Raw genomic sequence first — 21,953 nt, forward strand, 5'->3', positions numbered from 1 at the left:
GCATGATTTTAAATGGAAGGAACATAATGGGGTTAACATAGTTGAGTGCCAATACATAACAGCCTTTAACAGAGACATTTGTAATGAAAGAAAAGTGCAACTGAAGAACAAAAAATCCTACAATTTGGATAGCAGTTAAGAGACTCTAGATACAGCTAGAAAGCACGTGAACAGAAAACAGCAGTGGAATTTGTCTTTATGGAGAGCAACTTGTATGGAAAATAAATAACTAAGGGCCGGATTGTACCACCCTTACTCATGATGAATAATACCTCACTCCACTAAGTGTAACTGATTTCAATGGGACCACTCGCAGGGTGACATACTACTGCATGTGAGCAAGAATAGCAGACTCTGTCCCTAAACATGGTATTGACTGTAAAATATTCTAATATATTGTGACATATTTCCCATGGGATGAAAGCTTTCTGATGTTCTGTACATCTGTGGACATGTGTACAAGCTTTACACTTCTGTTAATTTTGTCTGATTAATGCAAAACTTACAAAAACATATTTTATAATTAACACTTTTTGTCATTAGAGGCACCCTGCAAAGAGACTTTGCAAACATATCCAATTTCGTCTATAAACAGCACATTAAGTAATTTTTAAATCATTTGGAAAAAACCCTCAAAACTTAATTACAGAATTCAAGTTACAGAACTTATTCATGCCAGTGTTTAAAAAAAAAAACACCCCTAAATAGTTCTCCAACAGAAATTACTGACCCATTCTTGAAAAGTAAATCCAAGAAATACAATTTGTCTCCAGGCTTTTGATAAGATTTTAATCATTTAAAACTTTGCTGGTCCCCAGTAAGTAAGGCTCCAAGACAGTTTTGATCCATTGATGAGTTCTATCTAATATGTTCCCTAAGGTACAGTTTCCTTAAATCTATTAGACATTTACAGCCTTTGAGAATGTGCTGCCTGAGATGCTCTATCACACAGTATTAACTTGACAAGTAATGTAGTGCTATCTTTTATTTTCATAGAAAGAACTATATTTGACCTTGAAACTACTAACAGTCGTTTACTATAACCTCCCTTAAAGGGCCTTTGTGATGTATTGCCACTAGATATCATACTGGACTTCCAAGACTTGCATATATCCTGCTAAGAAACTATGGGATTTCTCACCCTGAACCAGACCATTGGTTCATCAAAATTCAGTATCTTACTCCTGACCAATACCCAGTGCTTCAGAGAAAGTCAAACCAAAAAACCCCTTCCCATGATACATCTAGCTAATTATGCAACACAACTAATGGAAGGAAAAATATCCCTGCCCGTCTGTCTTTTGTTCTATGGTTTCTACATAGTGCCTAATACTGCAAAATCTTAGCATTGACTCCTGTGGTGATCACTTACCACCCACAACCATAGATGCAATTTCTCTTCTCTTAACATATATGATTACAAATATTAATGGTCATAAATTATCCTTCCCTTATTTGTTCCTTAGCAGCTTTCAAAAGAGCACCCACATACAACTGCACTCACGTAAAGAGCTGAAATACATTAGGCATAGTTGTAAACTCATCTTTCAATGGCCTTTGTAAGTTTATGCCTCACAGTAAGCTTCCAGGAATAAGAGTTATTTGTACATTAATATTCACCCAAATAAACTCTTTGTTCCAAATAATTTAACTATACTTAGCTATGTAGAAAGACAGTGACCTGCACTGACCACGAGGAGAGCTTTGGTCTCATCTTTCTTTTTCAGAACTGCTCTCCACTCAAGTGCTTATCAGCCAACTTGTGCTACCATGCCGCCAAAATGCAAATAAGATTAAAAGAATCCATCTCCTCCACCTCTTAACTGTGCTGCTCTGAAGGAAAAAGATTTCAATGTACATAAAAGAAAATCTAAAATTGGAACCATTTAAAATGGTCTTTATTATGAAAATGCTTTATCTGCATTGTTGGGTAACAATATGGGATTTATGGTTTGGTTGGCTTTCTAGGGGGTTTATGGTCAGCTATATTCTAGTAATTTTCCAAGGAGGTTTTTAATTACTTGTTGCTAAGATAAAGAACCACAAGTGACTGTAAACCTGCACAACTTGTCACAGAGATCACCCAACATATGTAAGTAAAGAACAACGTCTCCTGATATAGCACCAAATTCTGCTCTAAATGACATTGGTTTAAATCTCGAGCAACTCCTCTGAAATTAAATCCTGCAGAGATTTACACACATACTTAATTTTAATCTTCTGAGTAGTCCCATTGGACTATATGAGATTCCTCTGGCGCTTAAAGTTAAGCATGTGTGTTAAGAGCAGAGCTTTATTCTGGATTTACACCAGTGTGACCAAGTAGAATTTGTCTGAAAATTACTTAGGAGTGGCCTAACAGCTCCAAATATGTACAACTGTTCGATGAAAACTCTTACTGATTACATGCAAGTCTCTGAGACTTAAACATCCATAACAGGAGTCAGACTTCATCAAGATACTCAAATGTTTAAAGCTAATTGCTTGGGCCAAAAAAAGATGCATTTTATAAAAAATTAATTATGAGTGAATGAAACAACTCTCTGAACATATGGTTTTGAGTTTTGCCAACATTCAATGCCAATTTATTTTTTATTAATCTATGCTTGTAAGATATCTGAGCCACTCTGTGAATCTTCTCCTTTTGAGAGGCTAAAAATGGAGTCTCTGGAAACAAAAGTAGGATGGTGTCCTTGATCAGAGGATGCCACATTAGGAATCGCACTGCCAACCTGCTTTTGTCAAATGTCAGAACTAAAAAGGGAGAAGGCAAAATATTTATTTATTTACATTTGTAAAGCTCTACTTGTTTTGGATTTTTCTTAGAAGATTTAAATTTAAATTTCTTCCTTCACCAATTTAGTTCTTACCTTGGCTATCAACATGTTCCCCCCACTCCCTACATTTCCATTGACACTTGGAATTAATATGTCTTTGTTTACTTTGCTTGTTACCCATCTTCACTGCTCTCTGAGACCAACTGCAGTAGCTGCTGAGTGCTGTCTATTCCCATTAACTTCTATTGGAATTGAGGGTACTCAGCATCTGACAGTATTGGGTGAAATTCTGGCCCCAATGATGTCAATGGCAAAACTCCAATTGAAAGGGTTACGATTTCACCCCAGGTTAACTAATTGCTCCTATATGTCTTGATCCTTCCTGTACCAAAGCTTGAAGAGGGAGCATAAACATCATTTTTATATAGGACCAACATATAAACATTGGATTTTGAAAAATCTCTTTCAGTAGGAAGGAACAGATTTTGTTTAAACTTTTAATGTATAGAATTTTTAAACAAACAACATATTACGACACATTTCACAACTCCCAAAGCATGCACTCTGCATGCTTAAAGTAATCACATATGTAAGTGTGCATCAAGACTGGATTTAGCAAGCAGCATAAATAATATCTTGAAGAAAGGGAGTATATCTATCTTATCTATTTCATAAATTTTAGGTCATTCTTTATTGCTGGGGAGAACAGAAAGAGAGACGGAAAAAAGATGTCAGTGATAAAAACAAACCTGCTTATTACAGGAAGAAAAAATAATAGATAAACTGCAGTAGTTACATATTAGCCACAGAAACAAGTCAATGTACCATTAAAACATCTGACTTTTAGAATTTTATTTTCCCCTTTGGTATGGTAACAGCGTCTACCCAGTTTAGTGAACATTCACTAATAATACAAGAGTCAGTAGGCTGTATTCCTTCATTTAAAAACAATATTTTAACTGTTGTACTGCTGCTTTACAAAATACCTGCACATCAGGCAAAGTACAACTCCTGGGCTACTTGATGTATTACAGTTAGTATGTCATAAGGTTATAATCTGATTAAAGGGAACACTGGAACATCAGGGGAATGCTGCAGGAGTGGAGAAGCAACAGCAAAACATTTTATGTGATGAGAAATAACACACTTAAGAAAGGAGTATTATACAGAACACAAGCACTATATTTCTGCTTTGATTTGGGTTGCTTTTGGGTGCACACAGTTTGTCTTTGCTAGTCTGTACAGCATGATGAAATCTCTGCACAGAATCTCTCCTATACATCTCTGTAAGGCAGAAGCAAATATCCCTTGAGGGTATGTGGATATTTAAAACATAATGCAGAGCCTCATAACCAGCTCTCAGTGGACTGCTGGCTTTGACTGCTCCCATAAGCAGTCCATGATGGGAGTCTCCAACACTGGCATTTCAGCAATGACTTAAGAACAACTGCCCCTTTTCTCCACCACCCACTCTTATTCCTGACTACTCAAATGTATTATAGGTCTTGTTTAAAACACCCAACAAAATAAATGCCCATACACGAATCATATTGCTATGCCACCACTTTCAGCTAACAGCGGCTTAGAAGTCTGGTCACTGAGTAGCCGAGCCTACACCGCCATACTGTGATTCTCAGGGGATTACTGTGTCCATGGAGTGCTACAGGGGAATCATTTTCATCTTGTACTGGTAGATTTGCTCTCTTTCTCTGCATCTTTACCACAGATACCCTGTTGTTATGGTTTGTTGCCAGATTGACTATAGACTCATAGATTTTAAGGTCAGAAGGGACCATCGTAGAATCATAGGATTGGAATGGACCTTGAGAGGTCATCTAACTCAGTTCCCTGCACTCATGTTAGGACTAAGTATTATCTGACCATCCCTGACAGGTGTTTGTCTAGCCTGCTATTAAAAATCTTCAATGATGGAGATTCCACAACCTCCCTAGAAAATTTATTCCAGCACTTAAGCACCATGATAGTTAGGAAGTTTTTCCTAATGTCTAACCTAAACCTCTTGCTGCACTTTAAGCCCATTGCTTCTTGTTCTAACCTCATAGGTTAAGGAGAACAATTTTTCTCCTTCCTCCTTGTAACTATGTACTGGAAAACTGTTATGTTGCCTCTCAGTCTTCTCTTCTCCAGACTAAACAAACCCAACTTTTTCAATCTTCCCTCATAGGTCATGTTTTCTAGACCTTTAATCATTTTTTGTCCTAATCAGCGTGGAGTAGTGGAAGAATTACTTCTTGTGTCTTGCTTACAACACTCCTGCTAATACATCCCAGAATGATGTTTGCTTTTTTTTGCCACATGGCAATCATGATAATCTAGTCTGACCTCCTGCACACTGCAGGCCACAGAACCTCACCCATCCACTCCTGAAATAGAACCCTAACCTCTGGATGAGTTACTGAAGTCTTCAAATCATGATTTAAAGAACTGAAGTCACAGAGAATCCACCATTTACACTAGATCAAACCTGCAAGTGACCCGTTCCCCATGCTGCTGAGGAAAGAAAAAAAAAATGCCAGGGTCTCTGCCAATCTGACTGGGGGAGAAATTCCTTCCCGACCCCAAATATGGCAATCAGTTAGATCATGAGCATGTCAGCAAGACCCACCAGCCACACCTGGGAAAGAATTCTCGGTAGTAACTCAGAGCCCTCCCCATCCAGTGTCCCATCACCAGCCACTGGAGATATTTGCTACTAGCAGTTGCAGACTGGCTACATGCCATTGTAAGCACTCATGATACCATCCCCTCCATAAATTTATCAAGCTCAGTCTTGAAGCCAGTTAGGTTTTTAATTTAATTTTAAATCTAAAAGGGACAATTATGATCCTCTAGACCAGTGGTTTTCAACCTGTGGTCCGCGGACTCCTGGGGATACACAGAGGTCTTCCAGGGGTTTACATCAATTTATCTAGATATTTGCTTAGTTTTACAACAGGCTACATAAAAAACACTAGCGAAGTCAGAACAAACTAAAATTTCATACAATGACTTGTTTATACTGCTCTATATACTACACACTAAGATGTAAGTATAATATTTATATTCCAATTGATTTATTTTATAATTATATGGTAAAAATTAGAAAGTAAGCATTTTTTCAGTAATAGTGTGGCTGTGACACTTCTGTATTTTTCTGTCTGATTTTGTAAGCAAGTAGTTTTTAACTGAGGTGAAACTTGGGGTACACAAGACAAATCAGACTCCTGAAAGGGGTACAGTAGTTTGGAAAGGTTGAGAGCCACTGGTCTAATGGGTTTGCAAAAGGTTGTTGTTACCATAGAACAGAGGTTTTCAACCTGTGGTCTGTGAACGCTGGAGGTCCGCAGACTATGTCTAAGATTTCCATAGAGGTGTGAACCTCCATTCGAAATATTTTAGGGGTCCACAAACAAAAAAAAAAGGTTGAAAACCACAGATCTAGTCTGATACGCTGCATCACACAGGTCAAAGAAACTCACCCAATAATTTCTGCATCAAATTGATAACTTCTGTTACAATTATAGCATGTCTTTTAGAAAGGCATCCAGTCTTGATTTAAAGACTTCAGGTGATGGAGAATTTGTAAATTCTTCCAAAAGTTAATTAACCTCACTGCTAAAAACTTGTACCTTATTTGTTGTCTGAACTTGTCTAGCTTCAACTCACAATCATTTTATCTCATTATATCCTTTTCTACTAGATTAAAGAGCCATTCACTATCACAAATCTCTTCCCTATCTAGGTGTGTGAATAACACTGAGCTGAGAATGGGTTCCCAAGAGACCCCATTAGAAACACCTCCAACGGATGATGATTCACCATTTACAATTACTTTATAAAAATCTATCACTCAACCAAATGTATGATTTCATTAAAAAATTATGGGGAGGGATAGCTCATTGGTTTGAGTATTGGCCTGCTAAACCCAGGGTTGTGAGTTCAATCCTTGAAAGGGCCACTTAGGGATCTGGGGCAAAATCAGTACTTGGTCCTGCTAGTGAAGGCAGGGGGCTGGACTCAATGACCTTTCAAGGTCCCTTCCAGTTCTAGGAGATAGGATATCTCCATTAATTTGTTAGACAAGATAATTTAAAAAAAATAATGTTAATTGCATTGATTAAGCTACCATCTTTTAATTCTTTACTAATTGCACCCCCATATCAGCCTTTTCATAATTTTGTCAGGTTAACCAGCCTATGGCTACCTGGGACATCCTACCCTTTTATAAATACTGCTATCACATTAGCTTTTCTCTAGTCCTCTGGAACTTCCCCTGTTTTCCAAGCTTTGTTAAAAATTAACATTAATGGTACATAAAGCTTCTTGGACAATTCTTTTAATATTCTTGGATGTAAATTACCCACCCCTGCAATTTTAAAAGTGTTTAACTTCCTCCCTAGTTGCTGAAGGAATAGAAAGTATTCAATTGTCACTATAAGATATGAATACGTCATTATGCTTCTAGCCATATAAAAAAAGAGAACTATAATAGAACAGATGGGTGACTGCAGGTCTATTGTGCAGCAGCCTAGGTACCAGCTCCCTACCTTGTATCAGCCATATATGTGATGTTCTGGCATTTGTGGGTTGTTGCATACTTCAATATACTTGTATGAGCATACATGTTACTATTGGGTACTGGAGTTAACCTACATTTGGTACATTGAAATGCTCTTCAGAAGATCACCATGAAGACCTGCAATGTGCACTCTCTGGAGTATGTTATGGGCCTAATTCAAAGTTCTCAGGAGTCCATGAAATGACTCCCATTAACCTAAACGGGCTTTGGATCAGGCTCTTCTACAGATATAAATCAGAAGTAACCCCATTGAAGTCCATGGAGTTGGATTAATTTAAACCACGTGAGATCAGAATGAAGCTCTATATTTTCTTAGTGCTCCAGACTTAGCTGTATCCTGTTTTTGCTATTTGTTAGATGCTGCAACAGGTGCACAGCTGTGACTACTGAAAGATTTGTGTGTCATGGCAGCTCCCCAGGCAGTTTGTAGTTAGATTTTTCTTTTGTAACAATGAGGGCTCTGTAGGGCAGCTCTACTGGGGAGCTCTTGTACTAGCAATGCTTGATCTTAAAATACTTAAAAACTGATATATATATATATATAAATACATACACACACACACACACATGCACAAAACCAGGAATGACATCAATTTTAAATATGAATCTTAAGGTTTACCATGATTATTTAGAGTGGTATGTTTTAAATGGAGCTTATGTTCATAAAGCAGCAACTGCAAAAAGCTTCATACAGTTATCCCTCCTAATGCAGTTTCCGCTCAGAAAATGCCATGGAGTCTTTCCGTGCCATACTAAACTAGCTATACAGACTAGTATTGCCATCCTATTAGACATCAATAGGCAAAACTGCAAGATCTAGGGCCATATTGTACTTCTCAAATGCCCTTCATTACAAACCCATATTTACATTCATCATATGTAAACTAGGTATTCTCTCATTTTTATTACTGTGAATTACTGACACCAGAAATGTTGACTCATGAAACAGAGGTTACCAAAAAGCTGAGTTATGTGAAATGAATGAATCTCACATGGTTCCTTGAACTACTATTTTTCTTGCATCCTTTTTTGGGGTCATCTCTCTTTCATTGTAGCCCATATTCAGACTTTGGTATGTTAAGAGAATATGCCTGTCATCTATTTTAAATACAAAATATTGTATTAATTTCAATGGAATACAAGGGCCCAAAGAGTTAAAGGTGTTAACGTAACCCTGTAACTGTCCAACTCTAAACAATTTTAAATAAAGTTCAGGGGCTGGTATAGAGCAGGGGTCGGCAACGTACGGCACGCGTGCCAAACACGGCACGCAAGCCGATTTTGACTGGCACGCTGCTGCCTACATCGGTCCCGGCCCCCAGCCCCACTCAGCCCCCCTGCCCATTGCTCTCCCCTGCGGGGGCAGGAGGCAGAAGCTTGGTTCTGCGGCAGCCAAGCTTCCCCCCTCCCCCGCTTCTTCCCCCAGTGTGTTGCTTTCTTACCCCTCCCCTCCCCTCCCCTGCACTGATCAGCTGATGGCCCTTGTGAAGGGGAGGGGGAGCGGAGCAGAGCTGAGTGGCAGTGTGCTCGCTGCTCCATAGAGGAGGCAGAGAAGAGGTAGGGATGGGACCTTGGGGAAGGAGGCGCAACAGGGCATATCCCTTCCAGCCCCCTGCCACGAGCCACCCAGGGCAGGGGGCTGGGAGCACCCCCACGAGCTGAGCACCCCACCCCTCTGCCCTGACCCCTGAACACCCCCCCACACACCCAGCCTTCTGCCCTGCACCCCCACACCTCCAGCCCTGTGCCCTGACCCCCCCCACATCCCCCGCCCTGACCCCTGAACCTCCGACACACCCAGCCTTCTGCCCTGCACCCCCACAGCCCCCATCCCTCTGCCCTCACCCCTGCACCCCCCACACACACCCAGCCCTCTATGCTGACCCCTGAACGCCCTCCCCCCCGGTCTGGGGTCCTGGCTGCCGGCCCCTTGCCAGCCGACAGCCCCGCCGCAGACCCCGCTCAGCCCACTGCCGGCCTAGGTGAACAGAACCCTAGGCTGGCAGCGGGCTGAGCAGGCTGGCGGCGTAAGATCAGCATTTTAATTTAATTTTAAATGAAGCTTCTTAAACATTTTGAAAACCTTGTTTACTTTACATACAACAATAGTTTAGTTATAAAATATAGACTTATAGAGAGAGACCTTCTAAAAAACGTTAAAATGTATTACCAGCACGCGAAACCTTAAATTAAAGTGAATAAATGAAGACTCGGCACACCACTTCTGAAAGGTTGCCTACCCCTGGTATAGAGAGACCTCAGCCTGCTTAGTACTGTGGCAAACACATCAGTGAAAATCTTTTTAACCTTTTATTAAAGATACAGAAAAAGAGGGAAGAACAGTTAAAGCTTTTGAAATATAAAGTATTCAGTAAGGCTTTCGTTTTAACATCCTTTGTTCCCTTTCCTTTTGGCTGGAGAGAGTTTTAGAAAGACATCCCCAGTGTCTGGCAGTCTCTTATGGTCTTGAAGATGGTAATAACTGTCCTTTTGGAGGAAAAGAGAAGAAGTTAGTTGAGACTGGCTGGAGCTGTTGTTGTTGCTAAAATTTGATCCCGTTTCCCAGAAGAGAAAACAAGACAATCACACAAAAAAGGGGAAAGAAAAGAACAGTAAATATTGAAAGTTTAGCTTCTGTTTTGGGTGTTGACATTCATTTGCAACTTCACTGCTGAAGAAACACAGGCATGGCACACAGTCTGTTAGCCACTCCAACACCTGGCAAATATGTACCAGCATACAGCAGTTTAAATTATCGCTTTTAACTGCCTCTTTCTGGTCACAGGCTTACAGCAGTGTTGCAAAATATACAGTCATGGCCAGCTAAGCCAGAATCTGATTAGACAGAAGGCAAAGAAGGATAAGAAAAGATAGAAATAAGCTGGGGAAGGAAAAGGATTTAGCTGAAGCCAGTGGAGGTGACAATGTCATCTGGGTCCTTCTCTCTGGCCACATCTGGTCGAGACATCTTTTCAGATCAGCATGATGATGGGCCAATGGTATTATGGTAGATCCTAGGAGATGGGGGGTCGGGGGAGGGGAGGGGTAGTGGAGAGGATGGCAGCCAGGATGGTGAAGCTCATTCCTTCCTGTTTTCCCATCTTTCAGTCAACAACTGTTTCTAGCAGACAGCTGCTTCTTCCTGATTTCCTCCCCTCCCCAAAAGTAGTTAGAGACATAAAGAGTAACAAGAAAACATTCTACAAATACATTAGAAGCAAGAGAAAGACCAAGGACAGGGTAGGCCCATTACTCAATAAACAGAGAGACAATAACAGAAGTGCTAAATGCCTTTTTTGTTTCAGTTTTCACCAAAAAAAGTTAGAGCTATCGGATGTCTAACATAGTGGGGTAGATCTATAGGGAAAGAAGAAGTTGAAAATTACTTAGACAAGTTAGATGTTTTCAGGCCAGCAGGGGCTGATGAAATATATCCTAGAATGCTCACGGAGCTGACTGAGAAGATACCTGAGCCATTAGCAATTATCTTCGAAAACTCATGGAAGACAGGAGAGACTCCAGAGGACTGGAAGAGCGCAAATATAGTACCAATCTTTAAAAAGGGAAATAAGGACAACCTGGGGAATCACAGGCCAGTCATCTTAACTTCAGTTTCCGGAAAGATAATGGAGCAAATAATCAAGCAATCAATTTGCAAATACCTAGAAGATAATAAGGAGATAAGTAACAGTCAACATGGATTTGTCAAGAACAAATCATGTCAAACCAACCTAATAGCTTTCTAAGACTTTTGATACCATTTTACATGACCTTCTCATAATGACACTAGAGAAATATAGGTTAGATGGAGCTACTATAAGGCAGGTACATAACTGAAAAAACGTTCCCAGAGAGTAGTTATCAGTGGTTCACAGAGAAGCTGGAAGGGCATATCAAGTGAGGTCCCATGGTAGAGTTGCCAACTTTCTAATAGCACAAAACCGAACACCCTTGCCCTGCCCCTTCTCCAAGGCCCTGCCCCTCACTCACTCCATCCCCACTCCCTCTGTCGCTCGCTCTCCCCCATCCTCACTCACTTTCACAGGGCTGGGGCAGGAGGTTGGGGTGTGGGAGGGGATGTGGGCTCTGGCTGGGGGTGCGGGCTCTGGGGTGGGGCTGGGGAGTTGGGGTACTGGAGGGGATGAGGGGTGCGGACTCTGGGAGGGAGTTAAGGTGCAGGAGGGGGTTCCGACCTGGGGTAGGGGTGTGGGAGGGTGTTTTGGGTGCGGGCTCCAGCCAGGTGGCGCATACCTCAGGCAGCTCCCAGAAGTAGCCTGCATGTCTGACTCTTAGGTGGAAAGGCCAGAGGGCTCTGCATGCTGCCTGCACCCACAGCTCCCATTGGCCGGGAACCACGGCCAATGGGAGCTGTGGAGCCGGCACTCAGGGCGGGGGCAGTGTGTGGAGCCCCCATGGCTGCCCCTGCACATAGGAGCTTGACATGCCAGCTACTTCCAGAGCTGCGCAGAGCCAGGGCAGACAGGGAGCCTGCCTTAGCCCTTCTGTGCCACTGACCAGACTTTTAGTGACCCGGTCAGAAGTGCTTACTGGAGCCTTCAGGATCCCTTTTCGAACGGGCATTCCGGTCGAAAACCGGACGCCTGGCAACCCTATCCATGTGGGGATTAGTCTTGGGTCCAGTTCTATTCACTATCTTCATAAGTGATTTAGATAATGGCATAGAGAGTACATTTATGAAGTTTGTGGATAATACCAAGCTCAGAAGGGTTGTAAGTGCGTTGGAGGATAGGATTAAAATTCAAAATGATCTGAACAAACTGGAGAAATGGTTGGAAGTAAATAGGATTAAATTCAATAAGGACAAATACAAAGTATTTCACTTAGGAAGGAATAATCAATTGCACACATCAAAAATGAGAAATGGCTGCCTAGGAAGGAGTACTGCAGGAAGGCATCTGGGGGCTATAGTGAATCACAAGCTAAATGTGAGTCAACAGTGTAACACTGTTGCAAAAAAAGCAAACATCATTCAGGAATGTATTAGCAGGAGTGTTGTAAGAAAGAGAGAAGTAATTCTTCCACTCTACTCCACACTGAGAAGGCCTCAACTGGAGTATTGTGTCCAGTTCTGGGTGCCACATTTCAGGGAAGATGTGAACAAACTGGAGAAAGTCCAGAAGAGAGCAACAAAAATGACTAGAGGTCTATAAAACATGACTTATGAGGAAATATTGAAGAAATGGGTTTCTTTAGTCTGGAGAAGAGACGACTGGGAGGAGACATGATAACAGTTTTCAAATACATAAAAGGTTGTTACAAGGAGGACAGTGAAAATATGTTGTCCTGTCCTCAGAGGTTAAGGAGAAGAAGCAATGGGTTTAAACTTCAGCAAGGGAGGTAGGTTTAGGTTGGACATTAGGAAAAACTTCCTGTTAGGGCTGTCGATTAATCGCAGTTAATTCACGCGATTAACTGAAAAAAAATTAATCGTGATTAATAGCAGTTTTAATCGCACTGTTAAACAGTAGAATACCAATTGAAATGTATTAAATATTTTTGGATTTTTTTGACATGTTCAAATATATTGATTTCAATAGCCACACAGAATACAAAGTGTACAATGCTCACTTTACATTATTTTTTATTACAAATATTTGCACTGTAAAAATGACAAAAGAAATAGTATTTTTCAATTCACCTCATACAAGTACTGTAGTGCGATCTCTTTATTGTGAAAGTGCAACTTACAAATGTCAATTTTTTTTGTTACATAATTACACTCAAAAACACAACAATGTAAATCTTTAGAACCTACAAGTACACTCAGTCCTACTTCTGGTTCAGCCAATCGCTCAAACAAGTTTGTTTACAATTGCAGGAGATAATGCTGCCCTCTTCTTATTTACAGTGTCAACTGAAAGTGAGAACAGGCATTCACATGGCACTTTTGTATCCGGTATTGCAAGGTATTTATGTGCCAGATGTGCTAAACATTTGTATGCCCCTTCACGCTTCAGCCACCATTCCAAAGAACATGTTACATGCTCATGACGCTCGTTAAAAAAATAATGCATTAATTACTTAGTGACTGAACTCCTTGGGGGAGACTAGCATGTTTCCTGCTCTGTTTTACTTGCATTCTTCCATATATTTAATGTTTTAGCAGTCTCGGAGGATGAACCAGCACATTTTTGTTTTAAAAACACTTTCACTGCAGATTTGACAAAATGCAAAGAAGATACCAATGTGAGATTTCTAAAGATAGCTACAAGCACTCCACCCAAGGTTTAAGAATCTGAAGTGCCTTCCAAAATCTGAGAGGGTTGAGGTGTGCAGCATGCTTTCAAAAGTCTTAAAAGAGCAACACTCTGATGCAGAAACTACAGAACCCGAACCACCAAAAAAGAACATCAACCTTCTGCAGGTGGCATCTGATTCAGATGATGAAAATGAACATGTGTCTGTCCGCGCTGCTTTGGATTGTTATCAAGCTGGACCCGTAATTAGCATGGATGCATGTCCTCTAAAATGGTGGTTGACGCATGAAGGAACATATGAATCTTTAGCACATCTGGCATGTAAATATCTTATGACTCCGGCTACAACAGTGCCATGTGAATGCCTTTTTCTCACTTTCAGGTGACACTGTTAACAAGAAGTGGACAGCATTATCTCCTGCAAATGTAAACAAACTTGATTGGCTGAACAGAAAATAGGACTAAGTGGATTTGTAGGCTCTAAAGTTTTACATTGTTTTATTTTTGAATGCAGTTATTTGTTTGTACATAATTCTACATTTGTAAGTTTAACTTTCATGATAAAGAGATTGCACTATAGTATTTGTATTAGGTGAATTGAAAAATACTATTTCTTTTGTTTTTTTACAATGCAAATATTTGTAATAAAAATAAATATAAAATGAGCACTGTACAATTTGTATTGTGTTGTAACTGAAATCAATACATTTGAAAATGTAGAAAACATCCAAAAATATTTAACTAAATGGTATTCTATTATTATTTAACAGTGCAATTAATCGTGTGATTAATTGTGATTAATTTTTGTAATTGCTTGACAGCCCTACTCCTTATGTGTCAGGGTGGTTAAGCACTAGAACAAATTGTCTAGGGAGGTTGTGGAATCTCAATCATTGAACGTTTTTAAGAACAGATTAGACAAATACCTGTTAAGAATGATCTAGTTATAATGTAGTCCTACCTTGGGTGCAGGGGACTAGACTGGATGAGTTATTGAGGTCCCTTCCAGTCCTACACTTTTGTGATGCTATTTTCTTTTAAGGACCCTAAAACAGAGTGATGGGCGAAATAACTTATCCTCCACATTAGTTTGTTTACCAATTATGCCTAATTTCTGACACACCAATTTTAGCTGATTGATTTCCAGTCCCACACTTTTCTGGTCTACTAGGCATACTCTTAACACAATCCTTGAATTACATTAGCAGGGGTTTTTTTGTTTGGAGTTATTCAGTCTGTCTCTTTTTTGCCCCTTTCCCGTCCCCCGCATCAACATTTACTATTATAGGTTATTGTGACATTTTATAAACTTTCACTCAATTAGCATAAATGTGTAGGCCCAATTATTACAAGAAAACATTTCAAATTACTACTATGTCTGGATAAAAAAGATGTTCAGAAAAAATTAAAGTAGTATTAAAGGAAATGACCACAAGGCTTTGATGCTTACTTACTTCTTTAAGGATTCATTTTGATTTTTTTACTGCAATATTCCCCCTTCATTTCATCTGCCTTAGCATTGCTGCAATTGCAACATTCTGCCATTTGGTTAAGTTAATTACAATTGAGTATCGCTATGGCTTTTTCAAGGAACATGTATTCCAGATCATGTTTACTACTGAAAAGTGACAGTCTGAATTTGAATCAAATGTGCACTACCTGATGAACTTTATTACACATTTAAATAAATTTCTACCACTTACCTAAAGAATGTGCAGGAACAGCCCATGGGATCACTTGGAAAAGCTTTGTAATTAGATACTTTTAAAAAGATGACAATGGATATGGACAAGTCAGAATTTCTGTTACTGGGAAATATTCTTCCCTTCCAAAGCACAGAACTGCCTTATTGACCTTGAGTTAAAGGCTATACTTATTGGTACTCCTGAGATGGGAACCATATAAATAAAATATACACAGCCTGACTTGCTATTTAAACTACTTTTCTGTGTGTACAAACAGGATACGCATGGCAATAACTAATCAGGTGAGCAAAATTATTTTTAGTGTTCTTCTTGCTCTGACCCTGGGCCTAACTTGACAACATTCAAAGATATAGTCTATTTGCTGTTGATCACCTTCAAATGAATAACTCCATGAAGAAGGGAAGAATCATGGCACTCAGAAGAGCAAGGCTTGAAAAGCAGAGAAGTGCTGATTAGATGCCAGATGAATAATGGAGAGTCAGTACAGAGAAGGGGTTGGTTGACGTACACAAGGATGCAGCCACGGAGAACAGTGGCAACAATTAAATTATTTTGGCTGCTTAGATTAAGAACCTGTTGGTGAAGATCCTCAGCACCAACTGCCTGGGAAAAAATATACTAAATGACTTTAATATTGTGCAGTCACCCCAGAACTTGTAAAAGACAGCTAGCACATTGGCTCATCTGGTTTAATCCTCTGTCTTCATCTCCCTTGAGTCACATAATCTAGTTCAGCTTTTGTTTTGGCCACCTGGAGTTATGAGATTTAAGCTTGATGCCTAAACTTGAGCCATCAGTAAATTCAGAAAATTCTTGTATATGCAAGTATATGCACGCACAAAAGATTAGCAACCAAGAGAATATCATTAAAAGATAAGCAACACTCTAAATACAGGTAAAAAATTCTGCTGAAATCAACATAATGGCAAATTCCACTGGATTTGAATCTTAGTCTAAATCACTACTAATGAATACTTTTTTATATCCTTCCAAAAGAAAAATAATTTACAGTTAGGTCAAGAAGCCTATACTGTAATCACTATAGACACCTATGTGTGTTTAGAATCTTACGCTCTCATTTCATGATCCGTTTATTGTTCAAGTCCTCATAATAATTGTTTTCATCCTTCTCTTTGTTATATCTTTATTACCTTGTATTAAACATGATTTTTTAAAAACATTATTCCATTATAATCATGTCAGCCAATTAAAAAAATGCAGTCTTGGAATGCATTCCAACAATGGAATCAATGTTCACCTCGATCCCAATATAACGCGACCCGATATAACACGAATTCGGATATAACGCGGTAAAGCAGCGCTCTGGGGGGGGCGGGGCTGCGCACTCCGTCGGATCAAAGCAAGTTCAATATAACACGGTTTCACCTATAACACGGTAAGATTTTTTGGCTCCTGAGGACAGCGTTATATCAGGGTAGAGGTGTATTTATTTCTGTGCATTTTTCAACTAACTTAATTATAGTAACAAGTATATACTAAATTTATTTTAAATTATGTTTTCTTTGTATACATTTAATATTTTTTCTTTAAAGAAAAATACCGATTATGTAACCTCAGAATATCAAAATTCAACAGTATCCTTCCTTATGCAAGATAAAATATCTATGAACAGAACATATGTATATCATACATTTTGAAACAAGTCTTGCATTTAATAAAAATATTATCATTTGTACTTCTATAATGCTTTTCAAAACACTTCAGAAACATTAACTGAGCCCTCACAACACCCTTGAAAGGAAGTTAAGTGATATACAGTGATTATTTCTTCCACCATTAAAATGCAGCCCTTTCTGGGGTGAAATGCAGCACTTAATGGTGCAAATGAACACTATAACAGTTTAGGTCAGGAAATGAAGAAAACTGTGATCAGCTGAAACCGCACTGGAATTAAGGTAGGAAGAATATAATTCCTGAGCTGCATTTTTGCCAGAACACTGAGGTCACCTCTCCTCATACAGAAACTGCAATGGAATCTTTAATTATTACAAGTGGTCAAGACTTCAGTTTTGTGTCTCACCTTAAAGACAGGACCTTCAGCAGTAGCACACATAACATTATGCTCAGGCATTGGTTCATTAATGACTCATGGGGTAAGTGTACTGAATCACCAGCACCTCTCCTTGCAGCCCTAGGTGTTCCTTGGAGGTCTCCCATCTGGCATGACCCTGCTTAGGTTGACATATTACTGGAATTCATTACGAAGTGGTATAACTGCAGGTTTAAATACAATTTATTAGAAACTTTCTCTTTTGTACATATGATCAATTTTTACTTGTATTTTAATCTTGATCAATAAGTAGATTCAGAGACTTGAAAGCAGATGCAAAAGGAAGATCAACACTTAAGGAATTTAATATGATGGAAGAGTTATGGTATAAAGGTTTGGTACAATCTATACATTTTGTCTGTGTCTATAGTACTTATGGACAATCCCAGCCATTGCTCCACTCGCTCAGGTCACCTTTGCCTGGGGCATCCTCTGAATCATGAAAGGTAATCATTGCTGCCCGTTGCTGGATGTCCAGACCGATTGGTGTTTGAAGACTGCAGACTTGTTAAAATAAGATCTCTCTCTACATTTTATCCAAACTCGTCTGGAGTAGAATCATTACAGCCCCTGTGGTCTTCCTCCTGGAGGCTCTAAGAATGTTTTCAAACATCTACATTTCAAAAACGCAGAACCTGTTGTCTTGATCCTTTATGTTACTCCGCTAACTCTCTACTCCATAAAACACAGCAGGGAAACGTGGCCAGGTCATTGTAAATTTCTTCTGACAGCGAAATGGGATGGTCTTGTGTTACATTGGCATAATGCAGAAGATGGGGGTAATTCAGAAGCTACACTTACCCTTTTCTAGAGACTGTACAGATACTGTCCAAATCTGCTCATCCGGCTTTTGAATATATTAAACACAGCTATGTTAAGCATTATGAGGATAGGTCTTAAACTCATAAAAGCCATGAAGCGTGGAGTTCAGTCAGTCTGCTCACTCTGCCCTTAACTCTTACCGCTGTGCCTTAGCTCTACTGTTCTCAGATTCCTATTTCTTGACACAATGGTACTACGCAGTAAGTGAAGAACTTTTAACTCTGAATTTGCTGGCATTTGTGAACTTAGGCTCAGACTCTGGATGGCATTTGAACCTGTCTTCTATGTTTAACTGCTTTTTAGTAAATTAAAACCAAACAGAAGAAAACACAAGACTGTTACTGTGTTTGTATAAGAGGCATTATAACTCATATCATATTAAGTTATTTAACCCCCCAAAATTCTATCTGAATTCTTATTGTTATTCCTGAGCTGTCTTCTTTGCAGAAGACACTTCCAGAAGTGTGGTGAGGTCATTGTATAATGCTTCTCATGGGATTCCCAGCTATGTAATGTGATATTTTTTCATTCTCTTCCAATATTTATTATTGATGTAGGAGCAGGTTTACACCATTAAAGTAGAGCAGCTGGCTAGTGACCCTTGGGACTACCCCCTTGTTTAGGAAGATTTCAGACCCTTCAATGGTTTACTATACTCAGACTGATTTAGTGGGTTGCAAAACCATCCTGTTTTTAAAACAAGTTATTTTTCAATCACATATCTGTTGTTTTCTAAAGCTTTGTCTCTTGGGAAGACTGGAAAAGTACTCATAGTAGTATAAAATCGTTTGGAACAACCATATAGTTAAGTTAATGCAATTGTTTTTCCTAGTGATGAATTTGCACTGTAATTTTAGACTAAAGCAAAATCCAAGTTTAAGAATAAACTCCTGGACTCAGGAAGCTTGGAATTCTTATTGTTACCATTGTACAGACATGTGTTGTATACACAGAAGGGTTCTCTACATCAGAAACTTGAATTGCTTTATGGTTTAGCAGCTTATTCAAGATGGAGCAAGGAAGGCCTGGATGGAGATCATAGTACAAGATATGATGCTCAAGTATAAGAGGATAAATAGTGTTCTTGAGAGTCTGAATATTAACACCTATGCTGGTGCCACTTCTTTGTTCTATGGTATTACCTGTCAATGTAGAAGTGTCTTTCCTCTTATCTTTTAAAGCTATTGCTGTTTTTTTTTCTTTACCAGCTATATTTTCTGAGTACAGTAAAACATAAAAGAAAACATCTTGGTGGAAAATACTATATGCTGGCGTAAAATTAGTCAGAAATGCCTTTTCTAGAAGAATGTATGAAAGAAAATGACTAAGTTTCATTACAGGACTAACATAAGCAACCAAATCATAGTGATTTCCTGGTTGAAAAACTAGAATTTGGTGTGATTTGCAACCTTGCAATTCAGTATTATCCATCAGTGAATGGGATAGCTTTAGGAAAGTAAGATGGGATACATCTGTTGAAAACAAATATAATCAGGCACATTTGAGATACTCTCTCCACAGGAGTCTGACTGGCTTACAAAAGTCACAACTGTAGCAGTATTCAGTACAATTGTATGAGTCAGGACAAATTAACTGTTTGTGACAAAATTATAACATTTTTGTTAATGTCAGAAGTATAGTTACAACAAATACACCCAAGCCATATGAGTAACATAAAGATGTAAGTTGTCAACTTGTTGCATGGCAATTTGTTTCCCCCTTCTCTTTCCTACCAAACCAAGAACTGTGTTGTTTATCTTTAGTTCAGTTCCTCCATAGCTTGGTTGTATGATCCTTCTTTTTTAGCTGAACAGCTGTCCTCAGAGAGCTGGCATCTCTTGGGTAGGTGAGTTTTCTATTCCTTCCTCCACCTGTTGTCTGCCCTCTGTTCCCAATGTTTCTCTATGCTCTCATCACGTATATAAATAAAATGATACAATATTCTACAATGATGATACAAAACTATATAGCTTACAGTAGAATTGGTATCATGTTTGCATTTTAGTCATTTTTAAATTATAGGATCTGCCCCATATTTATCTTATTTTCTCCACCATCTGCCTGTCTTTTTACACCATTAGCTCCATCTCCTTCTCATCTATGCTTCTCCCCCCCCCCCCCACTGGTTTGCCTTCATAAGTCTCTAATAGTTGTCTTGGTTTTATATGGGAGAGCTGTTCTACTGCCTTTCCTGCCACTGGTTCAGCAGTTTGCTCCTCACTCATAATGTACATTAGGGAGAGTGGAGAGCAAGTGTGGAACAGCAGCATGGAAACAGCAAAAGCAATATTACCAACATCCAGGCAGCCATCTCACATTGCAACACTTAAAAAAAATATATTTCTCCAAAACAACTGAGCTGCATTTTAGAGACATAGGTCTTGTGTTTAAGGCCAAAAATGGTACAATATTGTCTTCAATTGTCTTATCTTAATACAATTTAAAAGCATTCTTAACACTTGTTAAGATGCAGGCTAACATCTTTGAAGTCAGGCTGGTCGTGTTGTAGCCTAAGTTCCACCCAGACCCACTAGCAGGTCTCCAAACATGTTATTCTGTGTCTCAGCAAACCAGGTAACAGGGCCGTTCAATTGCGTTAAGCTAACACAACTGAAGAAAACACCATTTTTGCCCTTCAGGAGACCAAAGGCACTTTACCAGGTCAAAAGAAAGTAATCAAACACACACTGCTTCCCTACTGAAAATACACAGGGGAATAATTTTTAAGAGACATTATCAGGTTGAAGAGATTTTTTAAAAAAAGCAGATGTCTTTGTTACTAAAGCACCCTGAAATATTAAAATTAAAATGTTTTAAAACTGATTTACTTTTATTTAGATGGTGTATTTATTTTTTTAATTTCACTCAACTTCATAGGCTTGGATGATGCAAATGGACTAGTTTAGTTTAATTTTCCTGTTTTTATAGACCAGCACAATCCTGTGGATTTAAGATGACTATAAATGAATGTTTTATTACAAGGAAAAACATGGCTTCAGTGAAAACAAAATAATGTAAACAAACATATTACTGCTAGGTTTTCTATAACTCATCTTTTATAAAGCCTTAATTTGGGGCCTAAACTGCCTGACGATTATTTTAACAACTGCTACTTCTTCAGTATTGATAACCACCTTCAACTTCACTATAACTTAAATAGAGAGTACCTGAGCCTTTCTTCCTACATGCAGGGATGTCATTTCAGGGGAAAAAAAAGAACTGGGGTTTGTGGCAAAGTTGCATCAGCATACAAAACATTATATATCATATATCCTCCAAAGTCCAGGAGAGGGGCCAAAAAGTGGCGCATATATACCTCTGTCAGGGGGCAGTTGCCCCATAGCAAATGACACCCACTGATTTCAAACTGACCTTAAAATCTGAAACTGAACTTCCAAACTTCTCAGGCAGATCTACAGCCATAATACTGCTTTGTAGTAATTAAAAACCCAATTAAGTGTGTTATGCATTTCCAGTTAGGGGAAATTAGACCTCCATCCCACCTTCAAACAACTAGTTTTAAAACAGTTTCTCCCCACTGCAGTGAATTGTTGATAGCTCAACAGAAATTATAAACACAGTTGTACCCCTGAGACCAGTTCTCTACACAGTTTAAAACAGGCTTGGCTCAGCTTGTACTGTACTGAAAACAGACCTTAGGGAGGGATGAGTATAAGAGTGGAGCCCTGAGTTCTATAATTATTCACCTGTTTCATACCAGTGAGGGAAAATGTGCTGGGATAGAGTGTATCATGCATCTGGTTGTTAATAAGGTTGGGG

At 39.1% G+C, this 21,953-nt stretch overlaps 1 protein-coding gene across 1 annotated transcript in view; it reads right to left on the bottom strand.

The window, feature by feature from the left end:
• Positions 1–21,953, bottom strand: part of CARD11 (caspase recruitment domain family member 11) — a 182,727-nt gene that overhangs the window by 159,751 nt on the left and 1,023 nt on the right. The window lies entirely within an intron of this gene.

This window comes from Malaclemys terrapin, chromosome 10, assembly GCF_027887155.1.
Source record: "Malaclemys terrapin pileata isolate rMalTer1 chromosome 10, rMalTer1.hap1, whole genome shotgun sequence".
NCBI classification, from domain to species: Eukaryota; Metazoa; Chordata; order Testudines; family Emydidae; genus Malaclemys; species Malaclemys terrapin.